The sequence below is a fragment of the Somniosus microcephalus genome, chromosome 8 (genome assembly GCF_052327205.1).
Source record: "Somniosus microcephalus isolate GS21.2 chromosome 8, FLI_Smic_1.0, whole genome shotgun sequence".
Taxonomy (NCBI): Eukaryota; Metazoa; Chordata; class Chondrichthyes; order Squaliformes; family Somniosidae; genus Somniosus; species Somniosus microcephalus.
The window spans coordinates 261,757,618-261,777,809 of record NC_140994.1 but is presented as its reverse complement, the minus strand read 5'-3'; the positions used below and the strand labels follow the sequence as shown (position 1 = coordinate 261,777,809).

Genomic DNA, 20,192 nt, shown 5'->3' with positions numbered 1-20,192 from the left:
CCGCTCCCCCTCCCCTCTCCCCATCCCTTCTCCCGCCACCTGCTGCCCCTCCCCCCTCCCCATCCCCCCTCCCACCACCCACTCCCCATCCCCTCTCCCGCCACCCCGCTGCCCCTCCCCCCTCCCCATCCCCCCTCCCACCACCCACTCCCCCTCCCCCCATCCCCCTCCCACCACCCACTCCCACTCTCCACCCCCTCCCACCACCCGCTCCTCCTCCCCCTTCCCCATCCCCTCCCGCCACCCACTCCCCCTCCCCATCCCCCCTCCCGCCACCCACTCCCCCTCCCCCCTCCCCATCCACCCTCCCACCACCCACTCCCCCTCCCCCCATCCCCCCTCCCACCACCCACTCCCACTCCCCCCATCCCCCCTCCCACCACCCACTCCCACTCCCTCCCACCACCCGCTCCCCCTCCCCATCCCCTCTCCCACCACCCGCTGCCCCTCCCCCCTCCCCATCCCCCTCCCGCCACCCACTCCCCCTCCCCCTCCCCGTCCCCATCCCCTCTTCTGCCACCCGCTGCCCCTCCCCCCTCCCATCCCCTCTCCCGCCATCCCCTCCCCCTCCCCCTCCCCCATCCCCCCTCCCGCCACCCGCTCTTCCTCCCCCCTCCCCCTCCCTGCCGGCCATCATTCACTACAGCTGCTACAGACACAGATGCACCAAGTTATAAATAACAGACCTTCTCACTGGCTCCGTCTGAACGCAATAATTTCTTTCTCTTATATGGTCGCAGCCAGGAGAATCTAAACAACAAGGCGGTCAGATCAGCTCCTGGGTGGCGCACAGACAGCTGAAATACGTTTAAGATGACAGCAGCCCCGGTGAGCTACTCAGATAGAGAGGGAGGAGAATACTTAGTGCTGAAAAGGATGAGGAAACATAGCTCAGTTAATGTTAAAAAGAAAGACAGAAAGAGAGGGAGAAAGAGAGAGAGAGAGAGAGAAAGAGAGAGAGAGAAAGAAAGAGAGAGAGAAAGAGAGAGAGAGAGAGAGAAAGAAAGGCAAGATTATATAGCTCCGTTCACATCCTCAGGATGTCTCAAAGTGCTTTACAGCCAATGAAGTACTTTTTGAAGGGCAGTCACTGTTGTAATGTAGGAAACGGGACAGCCAATTTGCGCACAGCAAGCTCCCACAAACAGCAATGTGATAATGGCCAGATCATCTGTTTTAGTGATGTTGGTTGAGGGATAAATATTGGCCCCAGGACACCGGGGAGAACTCCCCCTGCTCTTCACAGAAACCCCACAGTGCAGATAGAGGCCATTTCGGCCCATCGAGCCTGCACCGACACATAGCCCACCCGATCCCCGTAACCCCTACACCAACACATATCCCACCCTATCCCCGTAACCCCACGTATTTAATCCCCCTAACACTAAGGGTCAATTTATCATAGCCAATCATCCTAACCCGCACATCTTTGGACTGTGGGAGGAAACCGGAGCACCCGGAGGAAACCCACGCAAACACGGCTGTGTTTATATATAGTGGCTGTGGCATCTTTTATGTACACCTGAGAGGGCAGACGGGGCCTCGGTTTGCGCGTGTCATCTGAAAGACGGCACCTACCAACACTGCAGCATTCTCTCAGTCCTGGGAGTGTCAGCCTAGATTGCTGTGATCAAATCCCTGGAGTGGGGCTTGTAACCCACAAGCTCCTGACTCAGAGGTGAGAGTGATTCCTACTGAGCCACAGAGAACGAGAACCCTCCTATGCTGCTAAAGAGGTCAGCGATACAGGCTGTGCCTGATCCTGCGAGAATGTCAATGGGTTAAATTCACACAGTGCAATATTCATGAGGAACACGTTAACATGGAATTCTTCTATCTGATACGCTACCTGTTTAAACAGCGAACTTGGGAGTTTCAAATGAAGAGAGATTCATTATTAATTCCTCATGGCACGATTTCAATCCATTAGCCATCTGGACTCCCTCACAATTCACCTCCCTTAACGCCCTAGGATTCACCACCACATGAGAAACAACAACAACTTGTTTTTATATAGCGCCTTTAACGTAGTAAAACGTCCCAAGGCGCTGCACAGGAGTATTACAAGACAAAAAATTTGACACCGAGCCACATAAGGAGAAATTAGGGCAGGTGACCAAAAGCTTGGTCAAAGAGGTAGGTTTTAAGGAGCGTCTTAAAGGAGGAGGGAGAGGTAGCGAGGCGGAGACGTTTAGGCAGGGAATTCCAGAGTTTAGGGCCCAGGCAACAGAAGGCACGGCCACCAATGGTTGAGTGATTATAATCAGGGATGCTCAAGAGGGCAGAATTAGAGGAGCGCAGAGATCTCGGGGCCTGTGGGGCTGAAGGAGATTACAGTGATAGGGAGGGGCGAGGCCATGGACGGATTTGAAAACAAGGGTGAGAATTTTGAAATCGAGGCGCTGCTTAACCAATGTAGGTCAGCGAGCACAGGGGAGATGGGTAAATGGAACTTGGTGCGAGTTAGGACACGGGCAGCTGAGTTTTGGATGACCTCAAGTTTACATAGGATAGAACGTGGGAAGCCAGCCAGGAGTGCGTTGGAATAGTCAAGTCTAGAGGTAACAAAGGCATGGATGAGGGTTGACGTAATAAAACTCACTACACACTTGGTTTGAGTATAAAGCAAGGCTTTAATCAACTTGTTTCAGAACATGGAGGTATAGTTGTACTTCACTAGTTCCTTGTCTTACACGGTGGCATAGTGGTTAGCACTGTTGCCTCACAGCGCCAGAGACCCGGGTTCAAATCCGGCCTCGGGTGACTGTCTGTGTGGAGTTTGCACATTCTCCCCGTGTTTGCGTGGGTTTCCTCCGGGTGCTCCGGTTTCCTCCCACAGTCCAAAGATGTGCGGGTTAGGTTGATTGGCCATGATAAAAATTGGCCCTTAGTGTTAGGGGGGATTAAATACGTGGGGTTACGGGGTTACGGGGATAGGGCTTGGGTGGGATGGCTGTCGGTGTAGGGACCGGGTGCTAGGGTTTGGATGATCAGCCATGATCTCGTTGAATGGCAGAGCAGGCTCGAAGGGCCAAATGGCCTACTCCTGCTCCTATCTTCTATGTTTCTATGTTTCTAAAATGTCCCTGGTAAGCTGGGCCGACGCCCGAGTATTTATACTCCTTGGACGGCGCCACCAGCTGGCCGTCCAGCGTTATTTCATGAGTAGTTTCTTGATGAATGATGAGATTTATAACAAGGGTTTCAGCAGCGGATGAGCTGAGGCAGCGGTGGAGACGGGCCTCAAAGACAACAGACCAACGAGGGGAATTGGGAGCAGCAACGTGCCGAGATGAAGGGGTTGTCTTATGAGGAAAGGTTGAGCAAGTTGGGCCCATACTCATTGGAGTTTAGAAGAATGAGAGGGGATCTTATTGAAACATGAGGGGGCTCGACAATGTAGATGCAGAGAAGATGTTTCCCCTCGTGGGGGAATCTAGAACTCGGGGGCATAGATTCAGAATAAAGGGTCGCCCTTTTAGAACTGTGATGAGGAGGAATTTCTTCTCTCAGAGGGTCAGAAATCTGTGGAATTTTCTGCCCCAGAGAGCTGTGGAGGCTGGGTCAGTGAATATATTTAAGGCGGAGATAGACAGATTTTTGAACAATAATGGAGTGAAGGGTTATGGGGAGCGGGCAGGGAAATGGAGCTGAGCCCAAGATCAGATCAGATCAGCCATGATCTTATTGAATGGCGGAGCAGGCTCGAGGGGCCAAATGACCAACTCCTGCTCCTATTTCTTATGTTCTTATGTCCCAAATCCCTTCGAGCTATCAGCCCGCAGAAACACCACCTCCACATACAGCATTTGATAAATGTATATAAAATTAAAAGAGTGCAAACGATCCCAAGTCTTCCCCAGCCCTGGCTGTGCTTTACATTCTCTTCTTCCACGGATTTCACACCCTTTCAGATTTCCACAGTGTTGCTATTATAACACACTGGTTCCAAACACCAGCGAGAGGGCGGGAATCAAGAGGTTTACTGCATAATCACACAAGCTAAGGCCGGCGGTTAAAATGAAATGCCCTTTGTTTGACTACAGCGTCCATCAAAACCTCCGAATTCCAACTCATACAGTCTCTGCCTTGTACTTTAGCAATGTCCGGCTACTTCTCCTCCCCCACCTGTGGGGCTCGATGTTTCTAAAGTGACTGGCAATCTGGTGCGGTTCCGTCAGGGAACTGATTCCAGTGAAGGAAAGAAAGCACTTGTGTTCCTAGCGGTCCTTTCACGACCTCAGGACGACCCAAAGCGCTTCAAAGCCAACGGATTATTTATAAAGCGTTGCAATGTAGGAAACGGGGCAGCCCGATTAGCGCACAGCAATCTCCCGCAAACAGCAATGTGATAATGACCGGATATTTAGCAATGCTGGTTGAGGGGGTAAACATTCTCCCCTGTCGTGGGTTCAAACCCCACTCCAGAGGCCTGAACACGTATTGCAGGCCGACACTCCCAGCGCAGTGCTGAGGGAGCGCTGCACTGTCGGAGGTGCCGTCTTTCGGATGAGACGTTAAACCGAGGCCCCGTCTGCTCTCTCAGGTTGTTGTAAAAAATCCTGTGTCACTATTTCGAAGAAGAGCAGGGGGAGTTCTCCCCAGTGTCCCGGGACCAATATTTATCCCTCAATCAACATCATTAAAAACAGATTATCTGATCATTATCACATTGCTGTTTGTGGGAGCTTGCTGTGCGCAACTGGCTGCCACATTTCTTACATTGCAACAGTGACTGCTCTCCAAAAAATTCTTTATTGGCTGTAAAGTGCTTTGGGACGTGCTGAGATCGGGAAAGGCACTTTTTTTTTCTTATTCAAATTAGGTTCGGCTTTATGAACTCAATCCGAACAAACGTCTGATATAAATCTGTGGCGAGTGTCTCACCTCAAAGTCTTTCCACCATCTACAAGGCACAAGTCAGGAGTGTGATGGAACACTCTCCACTTGCCTGGATGAGTGCAGCTCCAACAACACTCGAAGCTCAACACCATCCAGGACAAAGCAGACCGCTTGATTGGCACCCCATCCACCACCTTAAACCTTCACTCCCTCCACCACCGGCGCACCGTGGCTGCAGTGTGTACCATCTACAAGATGCACTGCAGCAACTCACCAAGGCTTCTTCGGCAGCGCCTCCCAAACCCGTGACCTCTCCCACCTAGAAGGACAAGGGCAGCAGGCGCATGGGAACACCACCACCTCCAAGTTCCCCTCCAAGTCACACACCATCCTGACTTGGAAATATATTGGCCGTTCCTTCATCGTCGCTGGGTCAAAATCCTGGAACTCCCTCCCTAACAGCACTGTGGGAGCACCTTCACCACACGGACTGCAGCGGTTCAAGAAGGCGGATCACCACCTTCTCAAGGGCAACTAGGGATGGGCAATAAATGCTGGGCCTTGCCAGCGACGCCCACAACCCAGGAAGGAATAAAAAAATAGTTTAGCAAGTCCAGTTTGTTCACGATATATTTTGTTTCCACCAGTTTACATATATATTTTCCAAACTTGATGTCTAATCAATCTCCTCTCTTCTTCCTCTAAGGATGACACTCTACATGGTCTCCCTCCATCCTCGCTGCTGAAATTGAAACTCATCCTGTATTGTAACTTGTTCCTCCTCGGACTGTCAAACCGTGGAACTCCCCGAGACATCTCCTCCTCTTACAAGGCTTTTAAGGTCCAATCCTAGCGCCGCCTCATTCTGGTTTATCTCGGTTTCTCCTTATGACCGGGGAGTCCCTTTCATTTTAATTAAAGCTCGTCAAGAGAATTGTAACACAACGATAATATGTTGGGCATCACCTTAAACCCAATCTCTATAATCCTGCACACGCACTGTGCTGAATAATTGAACTTCTCGCACTGTGTGGAAGTTGACCTGCCTGACGGTTATCAGTCATTGCACTGCCTCGTTATTACATCGATTCAATGAAACATCATTAGATATTAATTGGTCAAATGATCTCTAAACCCTATTTCCTTGGCTCACTTCGCCTCTCCTCCACTCCCCCCAATCTAATCTTAAATTCACTTAAAGGAATCAGGGCAAAACATGTCAATTTATTTTCTATAGCCCCCCAGCTCAGATAATGAAGCAGTCCATGCCCACGTGCAGCAGGAACTGGACAACATCTAGGCTTGATGAGTAGCAAGTAACATTCACGCCACACAAGAGCCAAGCAATGACCATCTCCAACAAGAAACAGGTCAAACACCTCCCCTTGACAGTCAATGGCATTATCATTGTCAAATTTGCCACCATCAACATCCTGGAGGGTCACCATAGACCAGAAACTCAACTGGACCAGCCACATAAATACAGTACTGTGGCTACAAGAGCAGGTGAGATGCTGGGTATTCTGCAGCAAGTGACTCAATCCCTGACTCCCCAAAGCCTTCCCACCATCTACAAGGCAAATGTCAGGATTGTGATGGAATTCTCACCACTTGCCTGGATGGGCGCAGCTCCCACAACACTCAAGACACTCAACACCATCCAGGACAAAGCAGCTTGATCGGCAGCCCATCCACTGGCTTATCTCCACTCCCTCCACCACCGGCGCACCGTGGCTGCAGTATGTACCATCAACAGGAGGCATTGCAGCAACTAACCAAGACTTCTTCGGCAGCACCTCCCAAATCTGGGATCTCCACCACCTAGAAAGACAAGGGCAGCAGGCACATGGGACTACCACCACGTCCAAGTTCCCCTCCAAGTCACACACCATCCTGACTTGGAAGTATATCGGCCGATCCTTCATCGTTGCTGGGTCAAAATCCTGGAACTTCCTCCCTAACAGCACTGTGGGAGCACCTTCACTACATGGACTGCAGCGGTTCAAGAAGAAGGCGGCTCACCGCCACCTTCTCAAGGGCAACTAGGAATGGACAATAAATGCCGCCTTGCCAGCGACGCCCACATCCCGAGAATGGCTAAAAAAAACTCCCCAGGGCAGGTACAGCACGGGTTAGATACAGAGTAAAGCTCCCTCTACACTGTCCCATCAAACACTCCCAGGGCAGGTACAGCACGGGTTAGATACAGAGTAAAGCTCCCTCTGCACTGTCCCATCAAACACTCCCAGGGCAGGTCCAGCACGGGTTAGATACAGAGTAAAGCTCCCTCTGCACTGTCCCATCAAACACTCCCAGGGCAGGTACAGCACGGGTTAGATACAGAGTAAAGCTCCCTCTACACTGTCCCATCAAACACTCCCAGGGCAGGTACAACACGGGTTAGATACAGAGTAAAGCTCCCTCTACACTGTCCCATCAAACACTCCCAGGGCAGGTACAGCACGGGTTAGATACAGAGTAAAGCTCCCGCTACACTGTCTCATCAAACACTCCCAGGGCAGCTACAGCACGGGTTAGATACAGAGTAAAGCTCCCTCTACACTGTCCCATCAAACACTCCCAGGGCAGGTACAGCACGGGTTAGATACAGAGTAAAGCTCCCTCTACACTGTCCCATCAAACACTCCCAGGGCAGGTACAGCACGGGTTAGATACAGAGTAAAGCTCCCTCTACACTGCCCCATCAAACACTCCCAGGGCAGGTACAGCACGGGTTAGATACAGAGTAAAGCTCCCTCTACACTGCCCCATCAAACACTCCCAGGGCAGGTACAGCATGGGTCAGATACAGAGTAAAGCTCCCTCTACACTTTCCCATCAAACACTCTCAGGACAGGTACAGCACAGGTTAGATACAGAGTAAATCTCCCTCGACACTGTCCCATCAAACACTCCCAGGGCAGGAACAACACGGGTTAGATACAGAGTAAAGCCCCCTCGACATTGTCCCATGAAACACTCCCAGGGCAGGTACAGCACGGGTTAGATACAGAGTAAAGCTCCCTCTACACTGTCCCATCAAACACTCCCAGGGTAGGTACAGCACGGGTTAGATACAGAGTAAAGCTCCCTCTACACTGTCCCATCAAACACTCCCAGGGCAGGTACAGCACGGGTTAGATACAGAGTAAAGCTCCCTCTACACTGTCCCATCAAACATTCCCAGGGCAGGTACAGCACGGGTTAGATACAGAGTAAAGCTCCCTCTACATTGTCCCTTCAAACACTCCCAGGGCAGGTACAGTACGGGTTAGATACAGAGTAATGCTCCCTCTACATTGTCCCTTCAAACACTCCCAGGGCAGGTACAGTACGGGTTAGATACAGAGTAAAGCTCCCTCTACATTGTCCCTTCAAACACTCTGACCCTAAAATGCACCTCAGTCCCAATTTCAGAACAGCACCCACTACTGCATCAAAGTGACACTCTTCCATTTCCCACACCAGCACACTATCCCCCTAGTTGTGTCCTATTTTGCAGTTTAGCGCTGCAGTGATTGCTAATACTAAGTGTCAAGTACTGGGAAACCCTACTTCTATTCTAACTTGACCCTTCACTATTGTAGCCCCATTCGTGGAGTATGAATGTGTCTCTCCCATTATTTCCTCCAATCTTCTACACTTAACAGAAGCAACTTGTGGCATTTCTGAGTGAGTTTGTGCATTCAGGGCTAATTGGCTCCATATTCGGAGTAGATCTAAGCAGCATTCCGTGTCCGCCAGGTACTGGGATGGAGATCACCCAAACTCATTTCCCCGAGTACTCTTACAGTCAGCAGCAAAGGCAGACTTTCAGCCCAACAACAAGTTGTAATTATACAGCACCTTTCACGTGGTAAAATGTCCCAAGGTACTTCAGGAGTGTAATAAAACTAAATTTGACACCGAGCCACATAAGGAGATATTAGGACAGGTGACCAAAAGCTTGTTCAAAGGGGTAGGTTTTAAGGAGCGTCTTAAAGGAGGAGAGAGAAAGGCGGAGAGGTTTAGGGAGGGAATTCCAGAGCTTAGGGCCAAGGCAGCTGAAGGCACGCCCGCCAATGGTGGAGCGATTACTCCACCTGGTTTTGAACACAGAATCCAGACATAAAAGGCCGTTGTATAATCCGCTGCACAACCCATAACCAGCATCACCAGAGCAACTGAGGAGGGAACAAGACCCAGACTGGTGTATCTCTGCAACGTTAGAAAAATTAATGCTAGACAATAGATAAGGAAAAGAAAGAACTTGCATTTCTATAGCACCTTTCATGTCCCAAAACACTTTACAGCCAATGAAGTAATGTAGGAAACGCAGCAGCCAATTTGCGCACAGCAAGCTCCCACAAACAGCAAAGTGATAACGACCAGATAATCTGTTTTAGTGACGCTGATCGAGGGATAAATATTGTCCCGGACACCGGGGATAACTCCCCCTGCTCTTCTTCGAAATAGTGCCATGGGATCTTTTACATCCACCTGAGAGAGCAGACGGGGCCTCGGTTTAACGTCTCATCTGAAAAACGGGATCGCTGGCTCAATGTCCTGGAACTCCCTCCCTAACAGCACTGTGGGAGCGCCTGCACCACACGGACTGCAGCGGTTCAAGGCGGCGGCTCACCACCACCTTCTCAAGGGTAATTAGGGATGGGCAATAAATGCTGGGCTTTGCCGGCAATGCCCACATCTCAAGAATGAATTATTTTTTTTTTTAAACTGCGCCTCCAACAGGGCAGCACTCCCTCAGTACTGTACTGAAGCATCAGCCTAGATTCTTGTACTAGAAACAGAAAACGCTGGAAACACTCAGCAGGTCAGGCAGCATCTGTGGAGAGAGAAACAGAGTTAACGTTTCAGGTCGATGACCCTTCGCCAGACATAAAAGGCCGCTATACGTCAGACAAAGGGTCATCGACCCGAAACGTTAACTCTGTTTCTCTCGCCACAGATGCTGCCTGCCCTGCTGAGTGTTTCCAGCGTTTTCTGTTTTTATTTCAGATTTCCAGCATCTGCAGTGTTTTGTTTTTGTATTAGATTCTTATACTACAGGAAACTCTCTGTTAACCAGCAAAATTCAGGAGTAGGTTCAGGTGAGTTTTACTTCATATTAGTGGCCGTTCCTGGATCTGTGGCTGTGTAACTGGGGTTCGTGCACTTGTTGCTAAGCAACAGGGATGCCTGGTCTGTGGCCGGAGTTCATGCACACGTTGCTAAGCAACAGGGAAGCCTGGATTTGTTGCTGTGTACGGGGCTCTTGTACCTTTTACTGTACCTCCCTGTAATCCGGACTTTTTGATAAACCGGCACCACGCCGGTCCCGTCGGTGCCGGATAATAAAGAGTTTCCTGTACTAGTTTCTGGAGTGTGACTTGAACCCACAACCTTCTGACTCAGAGGTGAGAGTGTCTACCAGCTGAGCCACACCTACCAGTTAAACACAGAGAGAGTACCTAAAACAGAAATTACTCTTCACTGGATTTTCCTTCCTGTTTAATGACAGCATTCGCATCAGGTTTAAAACTGGCCAGCATAACCTATGACTTGGCCATTCCAGTGCTGTGGAAACGATCCCATTCACAATGCAGGGCAGTTCCCAGAGCACCACCTCAACATCTTTCCTCTAACACGGAGACTAAACTCCCGGTCCGACAACGGCTCGATTTTAAAATCCTCGTCCCCTGTTCTCAAATCCCTCCATGGCCTCGTCCCTCTCCCTAATCACTGTAACCTCTTCCAGCCCTACAACCCTCCGAGATATCTGGGCTCCTCCAATTCCGGCCTCTTGCGCATTGCCCGATTTTAATCGCTCCAGCATTGGCGGCCGTGCCTTCAGCTGCCGAGGCCCTAAGCTCTGGAATTCCCTCCCTAAACCTCTCCGCCTTTCCTTCCTCCTTTAAGACGCTCCTTAAAAATTACCTCTTCGACCAAGCTTTTGGTCACCTGTCCTCATATCTCCTTATTTGGCTCAGTGTCAAATTTTTATTGATAACACTCTCATTAAACACCTTGGTATGTTTTGCTAGGTTAAAGGCACTATTTGAAACTTATAAAATTCTAACAGGACTAGACAGACTAGATGCAGGAAAGCTGTTCCCGATGGTCGGGGAGTCCAGAACCAAGGGTCACAGTCTAAGGATAAGGGGTAAGCCATTTAGGACAGAGATGAGGAGGAATTTCTTCACCCAGAGAGTGGTGAACCTGTGGAATTCTCTACCACAGAAGGCAGTGGAGGCCAATTCATTAAATATATTCAAGAAAGAGTTAGATATATTTCTTAAGGCTAAAGGGATCAAGGGATATGGGGAGAAGGCAGGGACCGGGTACTGAATTTGGATGATCAGCCATGATCTCATTGAATGGCGGAGCAGGCTCAAGGGGCCGAATGGCCTACTCCTGCTCCTATCTTCTATGTTTCTATGTTTCTATAAATGCAAGTTGTTGTTGTTAAAGTTCGGTCTCTGTATTACAGGAAACGTGTGGAGTTGTTAACAGGGGGAGGAAGGCTACAAAGCTAATCCCTGAACGAAGAGGCTGTGTTATAAGGAAAGGTCCCGGTACGTCAGCCTGAGGAGGGCGCGGGACAGTGTGGATAAAAGTCTTTAAGATTTTCATAAACGTGGGGAATTTGGAAAGTTCTGTGTAAGGATTGGGATTCGAGGATGAGATAACTGGATTTGTTTTCATTAGAGCAAAGGAGGTTGAGGGGTGATTTGATAGAGGTGTACACGATTATGACGGGTTTGGACAGGCTAGACGGGGAAAGGCTGTTCCCACTAGTTGATGGTACAAGGACCAGGGGACGCAGGTTTAAGGTTTTGGGCAAGAGATACAGGGGGGACGTGAGGAAAAACTTTTTTACGCAGCGAGTGGTGAGGACCTGGAACTCGCTGCTGACGGAAGTGGTGGAAGCGGAGACATTCGATGTTTTCAAGGGGAGACTGGATAGGCACTGGAGGGAAATAAACTTGCAGGGCTACGGGGATAGAGCGGGGGAATGGGACTGACTGGATTGCTCCACAGAGAGCCGGCATGGACTCAATGGGCTGAAAGGCCTCCTTCTGTGCCGTTATGACTCAGGCGCTACACACCTGTCTTAAGGCGCAAAGGCCGAGGAGCGAGGCGCTACCTCAGAGCGCTGACGAAGCTCAGGTGATGTCAGTCAGCAATGGAACACAGACACACTGGCGCCGGCCAGTTCTTAAAGGGGAGGGTCGATCTTGCTCTCCATCCACATCCTGCTCATTGCGGCCTTGAATCTCGGCCTGGAGAGACCTGTACATCAAATCTGCTGGAAAGAACAATGGAGAGGCCCAGGGAAAGAGCTGAGAGTGCAGACCCCATAGTCACTTCTAAATCGATGCAAGGAAGGGCAAATCAAAATGAACCTGTAAAGTGCTGCTCAGTACCCAAAACTCCTTCACACAGCGTTGAATCTTTCCAGAAGTCTCTCTCTCTCTCTCTCTCAGAATGCGTAGTGCAAAAATGTCGCCGACAAAAAAAGGCAGGAAGCGGTCGCCTTTAAATAGCGCTCCCCCAGTCCCTTTCTGACTGCAAAACGCTCCCCTCAACCTGTCATTGCTAGCAGCAGGCGGTAAGGCAGGGGGCGCCACTCAATATCCGGTCCGGGGCGCTACTGGGCCATTGCACACTCGAATGACGTCATGATCTGCCGGCGCAGGAGATCGTGGCGGTAGTGTTTAGTGCCGCCGCAAAATGCCTGGCCAATTTCGCGAGCGACGCAAACATTGCCGCGCCCGGGCGCTAGTTGCTTTGCGGCCCATTAGCGCCCTCTTAGGGCGCTAACTGGAGGCGTAAAGCAACCAAATTTTTCCCCCATCACTCTATAACAAAATTTAAAGTTAAGAATATCACACAAAATTAATATCAATTGAAAATGATGAAGGGTTTTGATAGAGTAGATCAGGAGAAGCTGTTTCCACTGGCAGGAGGGTCGGTAACCAGAGGACACAGATTTAAGGTAATTGGCAAAAGGGGGAGATGAGGAGAATTTTCTTTACGCAGCGAGTTGTTGTGATCTGGAATGCACTGCCTGAAAGGGCGGTGGGAGCAGATTCAATAGGAACTTTCAAAAGGGAATTGGATAAATACTTGAAAAGGAAAAATTTGCCAGGTTATGGGGAAAGAGCAGGGGGGAGTGGGACTAATTGGAGAGCTCGTTCAAAGAGCTGACACAGGCACGATGGGCCGAATGGCTTCCTTCTATGCTGCAAGATTCTAAAAATAGGAAATTTAGGATTGTGGAATAGATTACCAGCAAGGGCGGTGGATCAGGGTTTAAGAAATCCTATTAAGATGGGGGATACAGGGTTATTAGTTTTGGAATCACAGTGAGATAACTGTAGCAACTCGCCAAGGCTTCTTCGGCAGCACCTCCCAAACTCGCGACCTCTTCCACCTAGAAGGACAAGGGCAGCAGGCGCATGGGAACACCACCACCTCCAAGTTCACCTCCAAGTCACACACCATGCTGACTTGAAAATATCTCGGCCGATCCTTCATCGTCGCTGGGTCAAAATCCTGGAACTCCCTCCCTAACAGCACTGTGGGTGCACCTTCACCACACGGACTGCAGCGGTTCAAGAAGGCGGCTCACCACCACCTTCTCAAGGGCAATTAGGGATGGGCAATAAATGCTGGCCTCACCAGCGACGTCCACATCCCATAAAAACAAATTAAAAAAAACTGATGGGAGGATTTGAAAGGTAGGCTGGATATACAAATGGGGAAAAAACGTTAGTGGGAGTGGTTTATAGACCTCCAAACAGTAAGGCGGAGGTTGGGGATGGCATTCAAAGAGAAATTAAAGAAGCGTGCAATAAGGGCACAGCAGTCATCATGGGTGACTTTAATCTACATATAGATTGGGCCAACCAAATGGGTAACAATACTGTGGAGGAGGAATTCCTGGAGTGTTTACGGGATGGTTTCCTGGACCAATATGTCGAGGAACCAACCAGAGATCAGGCCATCTTAGACTGGGTATTATGTAACGAGAAAGGATTAATTAGCAATGTTGTTGTGCGAGGCCCCTTGGGTCGGAGCGATCATAATATGCTCGAATTCTTCATTAAGATGGAGAATGAAGTAGTTGACTCGGAGACTAGGGTCCTCAATTTAAATAAAGGAAACTATGATGGTCTGAGGAGCGAGTTGGGTAGGATTGATTGGGGAATGGCACTCAAATGGTTGACGGTGGATAGGCAATGGCAAACATTCAAAGACCGAATGGATGAACTACAGAATTTGTTCATCCCAGTTTGGCATAAAAATAAAACAAAAAAGGTGACCCAACCGTGGCTAACAAGGGAAATTAGGGATAGCATAAGGTCCAAGGAGAGGGCATATAAATTGGCCAGAAAAAGCAATAACCCTGAGGATTGGGAACAGTTTAGGATTCAACAAAGGAGGACAAAGGAATTAATTAAGAAAGGGAAAATAGAATATGAGAGTAAGCTTGCAGAGAACATAAAAACTGACTGTAAAAGCTTTTATAGATATGTGAAGAGAAAAAGATTGGTGAAGTCAAACGTAGGTCCCTTGCAGTCAGAATCGGGGGAATTTATAATGGGGAACAAAGAAATGGCAGACCAACTAAATACATATTTTGGTTCTGTCTTCACAAAGGAGGACACAAATAACCTCCCAGAGATGCCAGGGAACATAGGGTCTGATGAAAGGGTGGAACTGAAAGAAATCAGTATTTGTAGGGAAATGGTGTTAGGAAAATTGATGGGACTGAAGGCCGATAAATCCCCAGGGCCTGATAATCTACATCCCAGGGTACTTAAGGAAGTGGCCCTAGAAATAGTAGATGCATTGCTGGTCATCTTCCAGAACTCGATAGACTCTGGAACGGTACCCATGGATTGGCGGGTAGCTAATGTTACCCCACTATTCAAAAAAGGTGGTAGAGAAAAGGCGGGGAATTATAGACCGGTAAGCTTGACATCAGTAGTGGGGAAAATGCTAGAGTCCATTATAAAAGATGTAATAGCAGAGCACTTGGAAAGCAGTGACTGGATCGGACAAAGTCAACATGGATTTACAAAAGGTAAATCATGCTTGATTAATCTACTGGAATTTTTTGAGGATGTAACTGGTAAAATAGATAAGGGAGAACCAGTGGATGTGGTGTATTTGGACTTTCAGAAGGCTTTCGATAAGGTCCCACATAAGAGATTAGTGTTGTGTATGTAACCTGTTCCACCTTAAGAGAGCTTAAGCCTGTTCCACCTTAAGAGATGTACTACTTTCTCAGGCTGCTGTAGACGTAATACCGGGGGTGAACACACCGGTATATAAGCACTGTGCAGTAATCTTGTATTCAGTGTAGTCCCTACCTCCAACCAGTAAAGACCTGTTTTATTGTTACTGATTAAGTCTGAGTATTAATTACTTGAACAACTCACAGACTTAACACTGGCGACGAGTCAGGTTCTTACCCTGCGGCAGTTATTCCACGGTGGCTTCGTCCACAGACAGGACGTTGAAGAGAGGTTTCAAATCTCACCACCCCACTGGAAGCGACAGGCATTAGGACCCTGAAGCCTCCATCAGCGACTGAAAACTGGAGGACAGAAGACATCCTGCAGCTTCTTTTTCAACCTCGGTGGTGGGTAAGCCAAGCAGCGTTGGCTGCAAAGACAGGGCTGGGGGAAGTCGGAGGTAGAAGGGCCATCGATCGCAATCCCTGATAAGGGCCGCACTCGGGCTGAAAGGCGCAGCGTCGGCAGACACTGAAGGCGCGAGAGCCGCGGTGAAAAGCGCGGGCCATCGATCGCGGCGGAGATAAGGGCCGCACTCGGGGCTGAAGGGAGACGGCGTCGGGGGACGGGTGAAGACCACCAAGCGCGGGAAAACCGCCATTTTGTGGGCGGAGGACGACGGCAAGAGCGGGAAGCCGCCATCTTGGATAGCAGTAAAAAAAAAAAAATCTGAGAAATTGCAAATCTGATAAAGTACTACAATGCCTAAACACGGGAATATTAGCAACTTTGATAGTGACATCGAAGATTGGGCCATATATGTTGAACGAGTTAAAAATTATTGTAAGGCCAATAAAATTCGTGAGGCTGATAAAGCACTAACATTATTAAATTTAATGGGTGCGAAGACATACGGGCAATTGAAACACCTGTTATCACCAGATGAACCGGCGGATAAGACGTTCGATGAGATTGTTACTGTCCTGAAAGATCATCTAAACCCCACGCCGCTGATGCTAGCGGAACGATTTAAATTTTACGACAGAAGGCAGCTACAGCATGAAAGCAATGCTGAATATTTGCTGGAATTGCGTAAATTAGCGAAATATTGCCAGTTTGGAACGGGACTGACAGATGCACTACGAGACAAATTTGTGTGTGGTTTATTTAAACAGGATACACAAAAGCGACTGCTCGAGGAGAATGAGCTGACGCTTGAGAAGGCGGTCACTATGGCAGCAGCACACGAAGCCGCAGCGAGAGGCACGGCAGTAATGCAGCTACGGTCACCGGAGCTCAGTGCAAACAAATTGGAGTGGAGTTCTGGCAAATGTTATCGTTGTGGAAAGACAACGCATGATCAGAACCAGTGTTGGTTTAAAAACCAAGAATGTAGAACTTGTGGTAGGCTTGGACATATAGCTAGAGTATGCAGGTCAGCGAAGAAGACCAGCAACAAGAAGTCACCGCAAGGGAAATACGTAAAGGTACACAAGGTGGCCGAACAGGAGTCCGATTCAGACGCAAGCAGTATTGAACTGGCTAGCTTAAGGGTACTCAACGTTGGTAAGGGTGCAGACCTCCAGACAATTTGGGTTACTCTTCAGATAGAAGGAGTCCAAGTAAAAATGGAATTGGACACTGGATCGGCATTGTCGGTCATGAATAAGAAAGATTACAGAAGGTTATTCCAACATATTCCCCTACAGGATACGGAGATTATATTGACAACCTACACGGGGCAGAGAGTGTACCCCATCGGGACAAGAAAGGTTGCAGTGGCCAACAAGGGCGAAGGAAGTCAAATAATGGACTTATATGTGCTACCGGAGGGAGGTCCACCACTACTAGGCCGGGAGTGGTTTAGAAACATAAATATGGACTGGCATTCGCTAAAAGCCATAAAGAGTGAGAACTCGGTGCAGATAATCAGCCCAGACTCTAGAACTGATGATGGTAAGACCAACCCATGTGCAAAAGACAAAGTTTCAGCACAGAATTCCACTGAGCAACAACAACATAGTTTAACAGAGAATTCTGAGTCTGTCAAGTCTACTGATATGCACATTTTTGAGGGACACTGGGCTCGAACTCAACTCCATTTCAAACTACAACAGCAATTAGAACAAATGATTCGCCGTTTTGAGCAAGAGATGAATGAAATAAAAAAGTTCTTTGTTACAGAGTGGGAGAATCTGGAAAGGCAACAGAAGCAACTGATGGAGAAAATGGAGCAGGAGCACACCAACCATCTGCGCGAGGAGGCCGAACGAATCAAAGCTGATTCAGGTTCTGAAGGTGCGTGCCATAATCTGGTGTCAGAAGAGTTAACGGTCAGCCAACTCCTTCATATGCTGAGGGACAAGACTCTGAAATGGGAAAAACTTGAACACGAGCTGCGATCTTCAAAGGAAAAGGGTTCGGAGCTCTCAAAAGTCATTGAGATGGCTGATGTGACGACACAGACTGAAATGACTGCAACAGAGCAGCCATTGGATGCCAAAGGTACGCTGACTCACGTCAATGTAGAACAACAGACCGCTGAAACAGCTGCTCCGGTAGAGGGATTGCATAGTCCGATCAATCAATCTCCAAAGGAAGTTGAAGTATTAAAATCACAAATGAGGTCACTAGTAAACGATTTGCTGAAAGCCCAGAAAAAGCTGGATGCAGAGGTACACATGAAGAAGTCTCTTCAGGAAAGATATCTGGATTTGGAACAAGAGCTGGCTAACGTCCAGCTGGGTATGGAGGAAATAGACGACCCTCTCGCTGACCTGTCGGACGACTCCGAATATTACTATGTCCTGTCCTGCCCAACTTGTAACTTCGACTCCCACCATACAGAAATCATGGAGGAGCACCGAAAGTCTACGGAACATCGGGAGAAGGTGGCTCTACTACGAAAAAAGGAGGAAGAGAAGGAGGAACTGCGCATGCAGCTGGCAGCTGTGGCAGCTGACAATGGAGCCCAGAGAGTCTCCAAGAAGCAGAAAAGGAAAAGTAAAAACAGAAGATGACCCATCTGAACCATTATCACCTCGACCAGATCACACACGTGGTCCCTCCGAACGGAGCCAAGTCAGTTCGGAAGTTCAAGCTGTTAAATCCATGAAAGGACTATTGAATGAGTAACGTGAACCGACTACACCACAGAGATTGAATCTGTGAACTGTTTTCCGCAGAGACTGAATCTGTGATATGTTACGTTAAACATGAAGTTATATATGTATATATGTTATTACGTTATGTTAAATGGGGGGATGACTATAAAGCTAAGAAGGGAGGAGTGTTGTGTATGTAACCTGTTCCACCTTAAGAGAGCTTAAGCCTGTTCCACCTTAAGAGATGTACTACTTTCTCAGGCTGCTGTAGACGTAATACCGGGGGTGAACACACCGGTATATAAGCACTGTGCAGTAATCTTGTATTCAGTGTAGTCCCTACCTCCAACCAGTAAAGACCTGTTTTATTGTTACTGGTTAAGTCTGAGTATTAATTACTTGAACAACTCACAGACTTAACAATTAGCGTGCAAAATTAAGGCACATGGGATTGGGGGCAAGGTATTGACTTGGATAGAGAACTGGTTGGCGGACAGAAAGCAAAGAGTTGGAATAAACGGGTCGTTTTCCGAGTGGCAGGCATTGACTAGTGGGGTACCGCAAGGATCGGTCCTAGGACCCCAGCTGTTCACAATATATATTAATGATCTGGACGAGGGAATTGGATGTAATATCTCCAAATTTGCAGACGACACAAAGCTGGGGGGGGAGGGTATGCTGTGAGGAGGATGTCGTGAAACTCCAGCACGATTTGGACAGGTTGGGTGATTGGGCAGAAACATGGCAAATGCACTATAATGTGGATAAATGTGAGGGTATCCACTTTGGTGGCAAAAACAGGAAGGCAGATTATTATTTGAATGGTAATAGTTTGGGAGAAGGGGAAGTGCAAAGAGACCTGGGTGTTCTTGTACACCAGTCGCTGAAGGTAAGCATGCAGGTGCAGCAGGCGGTTAAGAAGGCAAGTGGTATGTTGGCCTTCGTAGCAAGAGGGTTCGAGTACAAGAACAAGGATGTCTTGCTACAGTTGTACAGGGCCTTGGTGAGACCACACCTTGAGTATTGTGTGCAGTTTTGGTCGCCTTACCTGAGGAAGGACGTTCTTGCCATGGAAGGAGTGCAGCGAAGATTCACCAGGCTGATACCTGGGATGGCAGGAATGACGTATGAGGAGAGATTGGGTCGATTGGGCTTATACTCACTGGAGTTTAGAAGATTGAGAGGGGATCTCATCGAAACCTATAAAATTCTGTCAGGCCTGGACAGACTAGATGCAGGAAGGATGTTTCTGATGGCCGGGGAGTCCAGAGCCAGGGGTCATAGTCTAAGGATAAGGGGTAAGCCATTTAGGACTGAAATGAGGAGGAATTTCTTCACCCAGAGAGTGGTGAACCTGTGGAATTCTCTGCCACAGAGGGCGGTGGAGGCCAGTTCATTAAGTATATTCAAGAAAGAGTTGGATATATTTCTTAAGGCTAAAGGGATCAAGGGATATGGGGAGAAAGCAGGGACAGGGTACTGAATTTGGATGATCAGCCATGATCTCATTGAATGGCGGAGCAGGCTCGAAGGGCCGAATGGCCAACTCCTGCTCCTATCTTCTATGTTTCTATGTCTCTTCCTGCCTGTAACACGTGTAACTATAAAAGAAATGCATATGGGCAATCTCAGCCAATCATAAGCTTAAATAGTCAGGCAGATGGCGCTGAGGATAAGTTAAATGGCTTTTCTCATCAATGTGAAGCATTGCAATCTTTGTGATTTGAATTTTCTGTGCCTGTCAGTGTAGAGTGGAGGGGATGGGGGGAAAGGGCAAAGGTGGATAACAGTCATTGCCTCTGAGTCAGAAGGTTTACAGGTTCAAGTCCCACTCCAGAGACCCAAGTGCATAATCTAGGCTGACACTCCAGTGCAGTACTGAAGGAGTGCTGCACTGTCAGAGGTGCCGTCTTTCAGATGAGACATTAAACCAAGACTCTGTCTATAACAATGTAAAAGATCTCACAGCCACTATTTTGAAGAAGAGCAGGGGGGAGTTCTCCCCGGTGTCCTGGGGCCA

General features: G+C 48.6%; 1 protein-coding gene across 3 annotated transcripts in view; it reads right to left on the bottom strand.

The window, feature by feature from the left end:
* The window catches only part of anxa6 (annexin A6), a 196,547-nt gene that overhangs the window by 139,960 nt on the left and 36,395 nt on the right, over positions 1–20,192 (bottom strand). The window lies entirely within an intron of this gene.